The sequence below is a fragment of the Trachypithecus francoisi genome, unplaced genomic scaffold, assembly GCF_009764315.1.
Source record: "Trachypithecus francoisi isolate TF-2019V2 unplaced genomic scaffold, Tfra_2.0 Lachesis_group3, whole genome shotgun sequence".
NCBI lineage: Eukaryota > Metazoa > Chordata > Mammalia > Primates > Cercopithecidae > Trachypithecus > Trachypithecus francoisi.
Window position 1 is genome coordinate 90,534,422 of NW_022681468.1, and position 11,295 is coordinate 90,545,716.

Here is an 11,295-nt window from a genome sequence, read left to right on the forward strand (position 1 = left end):
CCAAAGACTCTGCTTCACTTGGCATGAGATGGGATCCTTGGTCCTAGTACTTTTCAAAAGTCCCCCAGGTCCTCTTAATGAACAGCCAGGATTTATGGTTACTGTCCTGGGGAGTCTAAAGCTCACCCGTGTTATGGTTTAGAAGGTCCTTGGCCATCCTTAGTGACACTGTGCCTTTTTTGTAGAGGTAAGGTTGTCTTTGTGATAATATGTTAAGTCCCTTTCTTCCTGGAGAGCATCTTTCATAGTGAAAAGGATGCTCTTAGTAGATATGTGGTATAGTGAAGATAATTCTGGTTCCTCTGGGCTAATTCTCTGCTTTCATCCAATCTACTCCTTTGCACTCAAATTTGGCTATCAGTAAGAAGAATTTCTGCGCCTTTGAGTCTTGCCTTTGGAGGTGACATAGGACCGTCTCTTTTACTCTTGGTCTTCCTTTCTTCTGTATACCTGCTTTGACTGGATTTTGAACTTTTTGAGTCTTGAGCATGAATGGCCTTGAGCAGTCCAGGACTCACCTTCCTCTGTTCTCACATTCTGGGCTCTTTGAGCGGGATCCCTGGACTTTACAGCACTGTCCACAGAAATCCATTCTATCTATGGGGTCAGCCCACAGCCCACTCCCAGGCTAATCATTGCCATCCAAAGGGCGTTGTTTCTTTAGAAAATGCCTAAGACAAGTCAGTCATTGAATTGGTTGGAATAAGTTCCTTTGAGAAGTATTAAATAATGCCTGCTCCCCAATAAAAAGTTAAATTGATACGAATTACTTTTTTTTTTTTTTGCCAAAAATAAGATTATTGGAATCACAGAGGGGAGGCTAGACCTTTTGATCCTCTGCTGAATACCCCTTGGCAATTCTGACTTTTGGAGTGAATTCTGGGCAGGTTTAGTCGGACTGTTTGAGTACAACGCCAAGGGCCTGAAGGTTACAAGTGGTGTTCCTGCATTCTGCCTGCCAATCCTCAGAAACTGGCATTCAACCAGATGGAAATGTTTGAATGGCTCAATGCACAGTGATCATAGGGAATATAAGATAAAAAATAATAGGAGAGAGGATCCCAGTGTTAGAGGACTGCAGAAGTCTTCAAGTCTATCCATCTATCACTTGGAAAGTGTATATAAAGGATCTTACATATTTATTTTTGATATTCCAGTAAAATTTCTTAGTTCTTTGACTGTCTATTGTGGGAAAAAACCTGTAAAAATGTATGTTCTGATAACCACAATAGTTACAGATTATCATCCTCTGCCTGGTAGAGCATTTAAGTATTAAAAAGTCTAAGCATGACTGAAATAGAAATTTTCAAAAGTTACATAAAAAGTCCATGCACAGGGTTGGTAATTAGATATGTAATAGAGGTTACTATTGAAGTGGAGACATGATTAATTTCAGTAAGTAAAATGTGGTGGTGAGCCCTGCCTTCCTCCAGCAAATGTTGGCTGCAAATGAAAGTTCACACATTCAGTGCCTCAGTAGAAAAGGTGTTGTACCTGTGGCCCCTTCCACCAGTATCTGTTTAATAATGCAAGCCCATTAATCATGGAGGAAGATGGAATGGTGTTCCCTACTCCCCACAGCAAAACCACACATGGTGTTGCTTCAAAAAGTGGGCATAAATGTTGTCCCATTGCAAAAGAATTGGGAACATGAAACATTTTGTTTCCTTTTTCTCTCTTTTGGAAACATGTATTCTTTGGAAGTGTTAGGATGGTTGAAAAGTGGTTAAATAAACAGCTCCGGCTGGCCATTGTCAGCAGACTGTCTTGGAGTATTAGCTGTTTATTTCACTGACATATTCTGAAGGGTCTATAGGGGGCTCTTTCAGAAGTCAGGACCTCAATGTAATATACAAGCATTGATTCTGATATTTCCCTTGATAACAGTGCTCGACCATATTGGGGTCGTAAGTCAGTAAGGTTCATTGGCTCCTGTAATGCTCACTGTCACCAGTAATAAGTACAAAGGACTTGCTCTAAAAGCTGGCTTATAAAACTTTAAGGAAACTTGGATTGCTTAAGTGAACTTGCAAGGCTCTAGGGGGGCCAAGCAGGCCTTAGTTGTCTACTTATATTAATTTCACAGAGTTTAAAGGGTCAAGAAAGGCGGTCGGTGATGCTTATTAATTTATGAAAGACAGGCTCTTGTCTGTCTCGCTTTCTCACTTTGACCATTCTGCCCTTCCTTTTAGAAAATTTAATATAAATTAAACCTTACCAGAGAAGAGTGCCCTAAAAGATTAAGTCTAAAGTTCACTGCTGGACTAAAAGGATCCAAAGATGCTACTTTTTTTTTCTGGCACAATTTCATTTGAAGTGATGTTTGAACAATAGAACCACACAGTGGACATAAAACATGAGAAGCAAAAGCAATTAGAGGCACACTACAGTTAGTCAAGGATTAGGATATTTAAAAAATATGAGACATACTTGCTTCTAGGGATTTTTTGTCTTCTTCATCCAAGTAATAATGGCTTGTAACAAGAACATTTTCTTAGCCTTAAGTGGAGGTATGGTTCTTGTTAAGATGGAAATGTTTGTATGTCACAGCAATGTCTCAAAACATATCTGACTGCTGGAGCCAAACCCTGCTGAGAGGGAGTGAGAAAAGGGACATGGCATATTGCCATAGAAATAAAGCCAGTCTTCCTAATGGGAATGCTCTTTTTTGACTGATTTTCTTTTGGATAAAGAGGGAAGGCCACAATCATGTAAAGGCAGATATTTTAAAATGCAGTACCTATTTTAGTCCTCACAAAAAAAGTTGAATTATTTCCTCAATTTACAGATGCAGGTATTGAGACTCAGATTAATACATTTTCTGAGGTTTGTGCATCTAGTAATTGCCTGAGGAGTACTAGGAAATAAAGAAGTCTACCCACCCTTACCCAAAACCAAGGGATCAGCAAATGAGTAATTCTAGAACTAACTAACACAATATCAGTAACAGAAATTTGGACATAAGAGTAAGCAGAATTAGTGAGCTAGCCAAAAAGTCAACTGACTATTTCTGTGCTTATGCACAGACAGCAAAGAATAAGTAATACAGAAAGGAGCATTGAGACCTGTGAGACTCGGTCAATAGATCTAACATATAAACGGAATTCCAGAAGGAAATAATGGTGAATGAAGCAGAAACAATATTTAAAGAGATAATTCCTGAATATTTTCCTTAACTGATGAATGATATTAATTTACAGGTTTATGGAAGCTCTGTGATGTCAAGAAGTGTAAATATGATATCACCATATTTTATTACAAGTAAATATTGAGTACAACTGCAAATAACGACAGACAAAAATAATGCACATTATCACCATCCTGGCTAACACGGTGAAACCCCGTCTCTACTAAAAATACAAAAATATTAGCTGGGCGTGGTGGCTGGCACAGTCCCAGCTACTTGGGAGGCTGAGGCAGGAGAATGGTGTGAACCCAGGAGGCAGAGCTTGCAGTGAGCAGAGATCATGCCACTGCACTCCAGCCTGGGAGACAGAGCGAGACTCTGTGAAAAAACAAACAATAACAACATCCCCCCCAAACAAACAAACAAACAAAAAGAAAGTGGGAATGGAGTCTGACAGAGCCTTTCTCTCTGCAACTGCCCTCCCAGTTCCAGGTCCTGTCTCCATTAGTCTGTCTCCTCTACTCCTAGAGGCCCCAGCTGGCTCTGTGGCAGCCTCTGTGCCTCTGTGACCTGTAGGTACTGGAAGATTTGTAGGGAGGATGCCAGGACATGGAAACAGATGGGAAGACCAGAACACTGAAGATCAGTTCAAAAATTCTGGAAGTGATCTGAGAAAGCTTAATTTAAAATGTGGCTGTTGGAAAACCCTGCCTACCCACTGGAGCACTTTTGCAGATGGATGCCTGCCAGTCCTTCTGCCAGCATGCATACAACAGGGACCCACTGTCACCCTGCTGGAGCACTTTTGCTGCTGGCAACCCCTGTCAGAGTGTTGTTGCCAGCAGACTGGGAACACCTAGGCCCCCGGCATAGTAGGTGGTCAACCTTGAGGGGCCAGAGAACGTATCTGTGAGCCTAGTCCCAGTCCCCCAGGGTTAGAACATGCAGTCCAAGAGTGCTGAGCTTAGCCTTGGCCCCCTGGAAGCATGCAGAAGCAAAGCCATTCAAGTTAACCCAACTTTTACCATAGTAGAGGTGTCAAGGACATCAAAGAATATGAAAGCAAAAAACCCCATACAAAAGATGGCAACTTCAAACATTAAAAGAGCATCAGTCAACACAGATGAGAAAGAACCAGTGCAAGAACTCCGGCAATTTTAAAAGCCAGGACGTCTTCTTATCTCCAAACAACAGCACTAGCTTCCCAGCAATGGTTTTTAACCATTAAATGGCTGAAATGACAGGTATGGAATTCAGAATCTGAATGGCAAAGAACTCATTGAGATACAGGAAAATGTTGAAACCCAATCCAAGGAACACAGCAAAATGGTCCAAGAGCTGAAAGGCAATGTAGCCATTTTAAGAAAGAAACAAACCAAACTTCTGGAAATGAAAAATTCACTTCGGGAATTTCCGAATGCAATGGGAAGCATTAATAACAGCAGAGACAAAGCTGAGGAAAGAATATCAGAGCTCAAATACTGTTCCTTCACATCAATGCAGGCAGACAAAAATAAAGGAAAAAGAATAAAAAATGAACAAAACCTCTGAAAAATATGGGATTATGTAAAGAGACCAAACCTATTGCACATTGGTATTCCTTAAAGAGATGGAGAGAGAGCAAACAACCTGGAAAACATATTTGAGGATATCGTGGATGAGTATTTCCCCAGCCTTGCTAGAGAGATTGACATACAAATTCAGGAAATTTGAAAAACCCCTGTAAGGTGCTATACAAGACAACCATTGCCAAGACTCATAGTCATCAGATTCTCCAAAGTCAATGTGAAAGAAGAATTCTTAAAGGCAGCTAGAGAGAAGGGGTAGATCACATACAAAGGGAACCCCATCAGGCTAACAGTGAAACTTTCAGCAGAAACTTTACAAGCCAGAAGAGATTGGGGGCCTATCTCCAACATCTTTTAAAAATAGAAATTTCAACTAAGAATTTTATATCTAGCCAAACTAAGCTTCATAAACAAAGGAGAAAAAATCTTTTTTCAGATAAGCAAATGCTAAGGGAGTTCATCACCACCAGACGTGCCTTACGAGAAGTCCTTAAGGAAATGCTAAATATGCAAACAAAAGACCACTTACCTGCCTCTCCAAAAACACATGTATGTACATATCCCACTGAAACTCTAAAACAACCCCGTAATCAGGTGTACATAACAACGAGCTATTAATAACAACATGATGACAGAATCAAATCCTCACATATCCATATTAACCGTGAATGTAAATGGGCTGAATGCCCCACTTAAAAGACACAAAATGAAAAGTTGGATAAAGAGGCAAAACCCAACTGTATGCTGTCTTCAAGAGGCCCATCTCACATGCAAGAACATCCATAGGCTCAAAGTCAAGGGATGGAAAAAGATATAGCAAGCAAACAGAAAACAAAAAAGGGCAGGGGTTGCTATTGTTATTTCAGACAAAACTGACTTTAAACCATCAATGATCAAAAAGGACAAAGAAGGGTATTACATGAGATAAAGGTTCAATTCAATACAACAAGACTTAACTATCATATATGTGTGTGTGTATATATATATATACTATCATATATTGATAGTTAAATATTATTGAATTGAACCCCTCAACATATATATACATACCTATAAATGTATATGTATATATGCATGTATATGTATATACATATGCATGTACATGTACATACACATGCATGTATATACATGCACATATACATATGTATGTACATGTACATATACACATATGTATGCACATATACACGCATGTGTGCATATGTATATATACATGTTATGTGTATATACATACATATGTATATTTGTGTACACATATGTATGTATATGTGTATGTGTATATGTGTATATACATACATGTGTGTGTGTATATATATATAAAACACTGGAGCATCCAATTCATAAAACAAGTTTTTAGAGACATATGATGAGACTTAGATAACCACACAATAATAGTAGACTTCAATACCCTACTGACTGTTAGATCATCAAATCAGAAAACTAACAAGGATATTTGGGAACTAGACTCAACCCTTGACCAAATGGACCAGATAGACATCTACAGAATATTCTACCCAATGACAATAGAATGTACACTCTTCTCATCTGCACACAGCATATACTCCAAGATTGATCATTCACACTCTCAGTAATAAAACAATTCTTAAAAAATTAAAAAAATCTGAAATCCATACTAACCACACCTCTCAGACCATAGGGTAGTAAAAGTAGAAATCAATGCCAAGAATATCACTCAAAACCATATAATTGCATAGAAATTAAACAACTTGCTCCTGAATGGCTTCTGAAAGAATGAAATTAAGGCAGAAATAAAAAAAATTATTGGAACTAATGAAAATAAAGATACAACACACTAGAATCTCTGGGACATAGCTTATGAGGTGTTAAGAAGAAAGTTTATAGTGCTAAATGCCTACCTCAAAAAGTCAGAAAGATGTCACATTAACAACCTAACATCACACCTAGAGGAACTGGAAAAATAAGAGCAAACCAACTGCAAAGCTAGTGGCAGAAGAAAAATAACCCAAATCAGAGCTGAACTCAAATAAACTGAGATCCAAAAATTCATACAAAGTATTGATGAACCAAAAATTGGTTCTTGGAAAGAATAAATAACATTGCTAGACCACTAGCTAGATTAACAAAGAAAACAGGGGAAAATATCCAAATAAACACAATCAGAAATGGCAATGGTGACATTACCACTCACCCAACAGAAATACAAAGAAACTCTGAGAGCGTTACAAACACCTCTATGCACGCAAACTAGAAAACCTAGAAGAAATGGATAAATTCCTGGAAACACACAATCTATTAAGGTTGAATCAGGAAGAAATTGAAATCCTGAACAGACCAATGACAAGTTTTGAGATTGAATTAGTAATTATGAACCTACTGAAAAAACTCTAAACAAGACAGATTCACAGCTGAATTCTACCAGACATATAAAGAAGAGCTAGTATGAATCTTACTAAAATCTTTTCAAAAAATTGAGGAGGATGAACTCCTCCCTAACTCATTCTATGAGGCCAGCATTATTCTGATACCAAAACCTGGCAGACATACAACAACAAAGGAAAACATCAGACCGATATCCCTGATGAACATAGATGCAAAAATCCTCAGCAAAATATTAGAAATCAAATGTAGTAGCACATCAAGAAGTGAATCCACCACAATCAAGTAGGCTTTATTCCTGGGATGCAAGGTTGGTTCAATATACACAAATATATATATGTGATTCATTACATAAACAGAACTTAAACCACATGATCATCTCAATTTATGCAGAAAAATCTTTTGATAAAATTCAACATCCCTTCATGTTGAAAACCCTCTACAAACTAGGCATCAAAGGGATATACCTCAAAATAAGATCCGTCTATGACAGACTTACAGCTAATATCATAATGAATGGGCAAAAGCTGGAAGCATTCCCTCTGAGAACTGGGACACAACAAGGATACCTACTGTCACCACATCTATTCAACATAGTACTGGAAGTCCTAGTAAGAACAATCAGGCAAGATAAATAAATAAAAGGCATCCAGATAGGAAGCGAGGAATTTGAATTATCTCTCTCTACAGATGATATGATTCTATACCTAGAAAACCCCATAGTTCCTACCCAAAGGCTCCTAAAACTGATAAATAACTTCAGTAAAGTTTTAGGATACAAAATCAATGTACTAAAATCAGTAGCATTTCTATGCATCAATACTGTCCAAGTTGAGAGCCAAATCAAGAATGCAATCCCATTCACAATAGCCACAAAAAGAATGAAATACTTAGGAATACAGCTAGCCAGGGAGGTGAAAGATCCCTACAATGAGAATTACTAAACACTGCTAAAACAAATCAGAGATGACACAAGCAAATGGAAAAACCTTCCGTGCTCATTGATTGGGAGAATCAGTATTGTTAAAATGGCCATACTACCCAAAGCAATTTACAGATTCAATGCTATTTCTGTCAAACTATCAGCATTTTTTTTTCACAGAATTAGAAAAAAAAACTATTCGAAAATGAAAATGAAACAAAAAATAAAAGCCCAAATAGCCAAAGCAATCCTAAGCAAAAAGAAGAAAATCAGAGACATCACACTACCTCACTTCAAATGGTAATACACTACAGTAAACAAAACAGAATGGTACTGGTACAAAAACAGACACATAGATCAGTGGAACAGGCCAGAGTACCCAGAAATAAAACTGCATGCCTACAACCATTTGATCTTTGACAAAGTTGACAGTAACAAGCAATGAGGAAAGGACTCCCTAGGACTCCCTATTCAATAAATGGTGCTAGGATTACTGGCCAGCCATATGCAGAAGGTTGAAACTGGACTTCTTCCTTGCACCATATATAAAAATCAACTTAAGATGGGTTAAAGACTTAAAAGTAAGACCTAAAACTATAAAAACCCTAGAAAGAAACAAAGAAAATATCATTTTGGACACATGTCTTGGTAAAGATTTCATGTTGACATCTCCATGCAATAAAACAAATATAGACAAGTGGGACCTAATTAAACTGAAGAGCTTCTGAAAGCAAAAGAAACTCCAACAGAGCAAATAGACAACCCACAGAATGGGAGAAAATACTTGCAAACTATGCACACAACAAGGATCTAATATCCAGAATCTATGAGAAACGTAAACAAATCGACAAGCAAAAAGCAAACAGTCCCGTTAAAAAATAGGCAGAGACCGGGCACAGTCTCTTCACGCCTTTAATCCCAGCACTTTGGGAGGCCGAGGTGGGCAGATCATGAGGTCAGGAGATCGAGACAATCCTGGTTAGCACAGTGAAACCTCATCTCTACTAAAAATACAAAATATTAGCCGGGCATGGTGGTGGGCACCTGTAGTCCCAGCTGCTGGGGAGGCTGAGGCAGGAGAATGGCGTGAATCTGGGAGGCGGAGCTTGCAGGCGGAGCTTGCAGTGAGCGGAGATCATGCCACTGCACTCCAGCCTGGGCGACAGAACAAGACTCCATCTCAAAAAAAAAAAAAAAAAAAAGGCAAAGAATATGAATAGACACTTCTCCAAAGAAGACATACACACAGTCAACAAGCATATGAAAAGATGCTCACTATCACTAATCATCAGAGAAATTCAAATCAGAGCCACAATGAAATATCATCTCACACCAGTAAGAATGACTATTATTAAGTGAGAAAAGGGAATGCTTGTACACTGCTGTTGGGAATGTAAATTAGTTCAGCCACTGTGGAAAGCAGGTTGGAGATTTCTCAAAGAACTTAAAAGACAACCACCATTTGACCCAGCAATCCCATTACTGGTTATGTATACCCAAAGAAATATGTCATTTAACCAAAAAGATGCATGTACTCCTATGTTCATCCCAGCACTATTCACAATAGCAAAGACAAAGAATCAACCTAAATGCCCATCAATGGTGGACTGAATAAATAAAATGTGGTACATATACACCATGGAATAACATGCAGCCATAAAAAGAAGATCATGTCCTTTGCAACAACAACAGGGATGCAACTGGAGGCCATTATGCTAAGTGAATTAACACAGGAGCAGAAAACCAAGTGGGCATGCTCACTCGTAGTGGGCTAAACTTTAAGTACCCATGGATACAAAGAGAGGAACAAGAGACACTGAGGCTTACTTGAGGGTAGAGTGTGAGAGAAGGATGAGGGTATAAAAACTACCTATCAGGTACTATTCTACTACCTGGGTGATTAAATCATTTGTACACCAAACCCCAGTGATACATGATTTACCTACATAATGAACCTGTATGTGTATCCTCTGAGCCTAAAATAAAAGTTTAAAAAGGGACTTTGGTGATTATATAACGTATTAACAATTTCCAGGGATTAGGATGTAGGCAACTTTGGGTGCTAATTTTTAAGCTTACTACAGTTTGATTTTTTTATTGGGGCAAAATATACATAGATGTAAAATTTACCATTTTAACCATTTTAAGTGTACAGTTCTGTGACATTAAGTACCTTCGCATTGCTGTGCAACTATCACCACTACCCATCTGTGGAACTTTTTCTTCTTCCCCAACTGAAACTCAGTACATGTTTAACACCGACTCCTTATTCCGCCCTCTGACCCTGTCCGCCCTGACCCTGATGCTGTCCACTATTCTAGTTTCTGTTTCTATGAATTTGACTACTCCAGGTATCTCATATAGGTGAAATCTGTAGTATTTGCCCTTTTATGACTGACTTATTTTATTTAAAACAATGTCCTCAAGGTTCATTTACGTTGTAAGCTTGTGTCAGAATTCCTTCTTCCATTGTAGTATATATCACATTTTTGTTTCGTAATTCATCTGTTGGTGGACATTTGTGTTGTTTCTACATTTGGCTATTGTCAATAATGGTGCTATAAATATGAATACACAAATATCTGTTGGAATTCTTATTTTTCTTACTTTTTTTCAATGCCCTCACTTTAACAGTATCTTTACTTTTGGGTGTATGTCTGGAAGTGGAATTGCTGGATCATAAAATAATTTTACCTAACTTTTTAAGAATTGCCGTACTGTTTCCGATAGTGGCTCTACTATTTTACATTACTACCAGAGATGTAACATGTCTCCACTTTCTCCCATCCTTTCTGCTGTGGTTTCAATGTTTGTCCTTTCTGAAACTCATATTGAAACAATCTCCAATGTAGCAGTATTGAGAGATGGGGACTTCAAGAGGTGATTGGTTCATGAGGGCTCTGCCCTCGTGATTGGATTAATCCACCTGTGGACTAACAGATTAATGGATTAATGGGTTATCAGAAAGTGGGACTGGTAACTTTAAAAGAAGAGGGAGAAAGACCTGAGCTAGTACATTCTGTCCCCTCATCATGTCCTGCCTTGTGGCACCTTGAAACCCTTCAGAGTCCCACCAGCAAGAAGGTCCTCATAAGATGCAACTGCTTGACCTTGAACTTCCCAGTTCCAGAACGGTAAGAAATATATATATATAATATGTATATATATTTTAGAAGTAAATTACCTAATTTCATGTATTCATTTATAGCAACAGAAAATGAACTAAGATACTCTCCAGAAACTTATTTTCTGTTTTTTGATAATAACCATTCTAATGGGTATGATGTGTTATCCTACTGTGGTTTTGATTTGCTTTTCCCTAT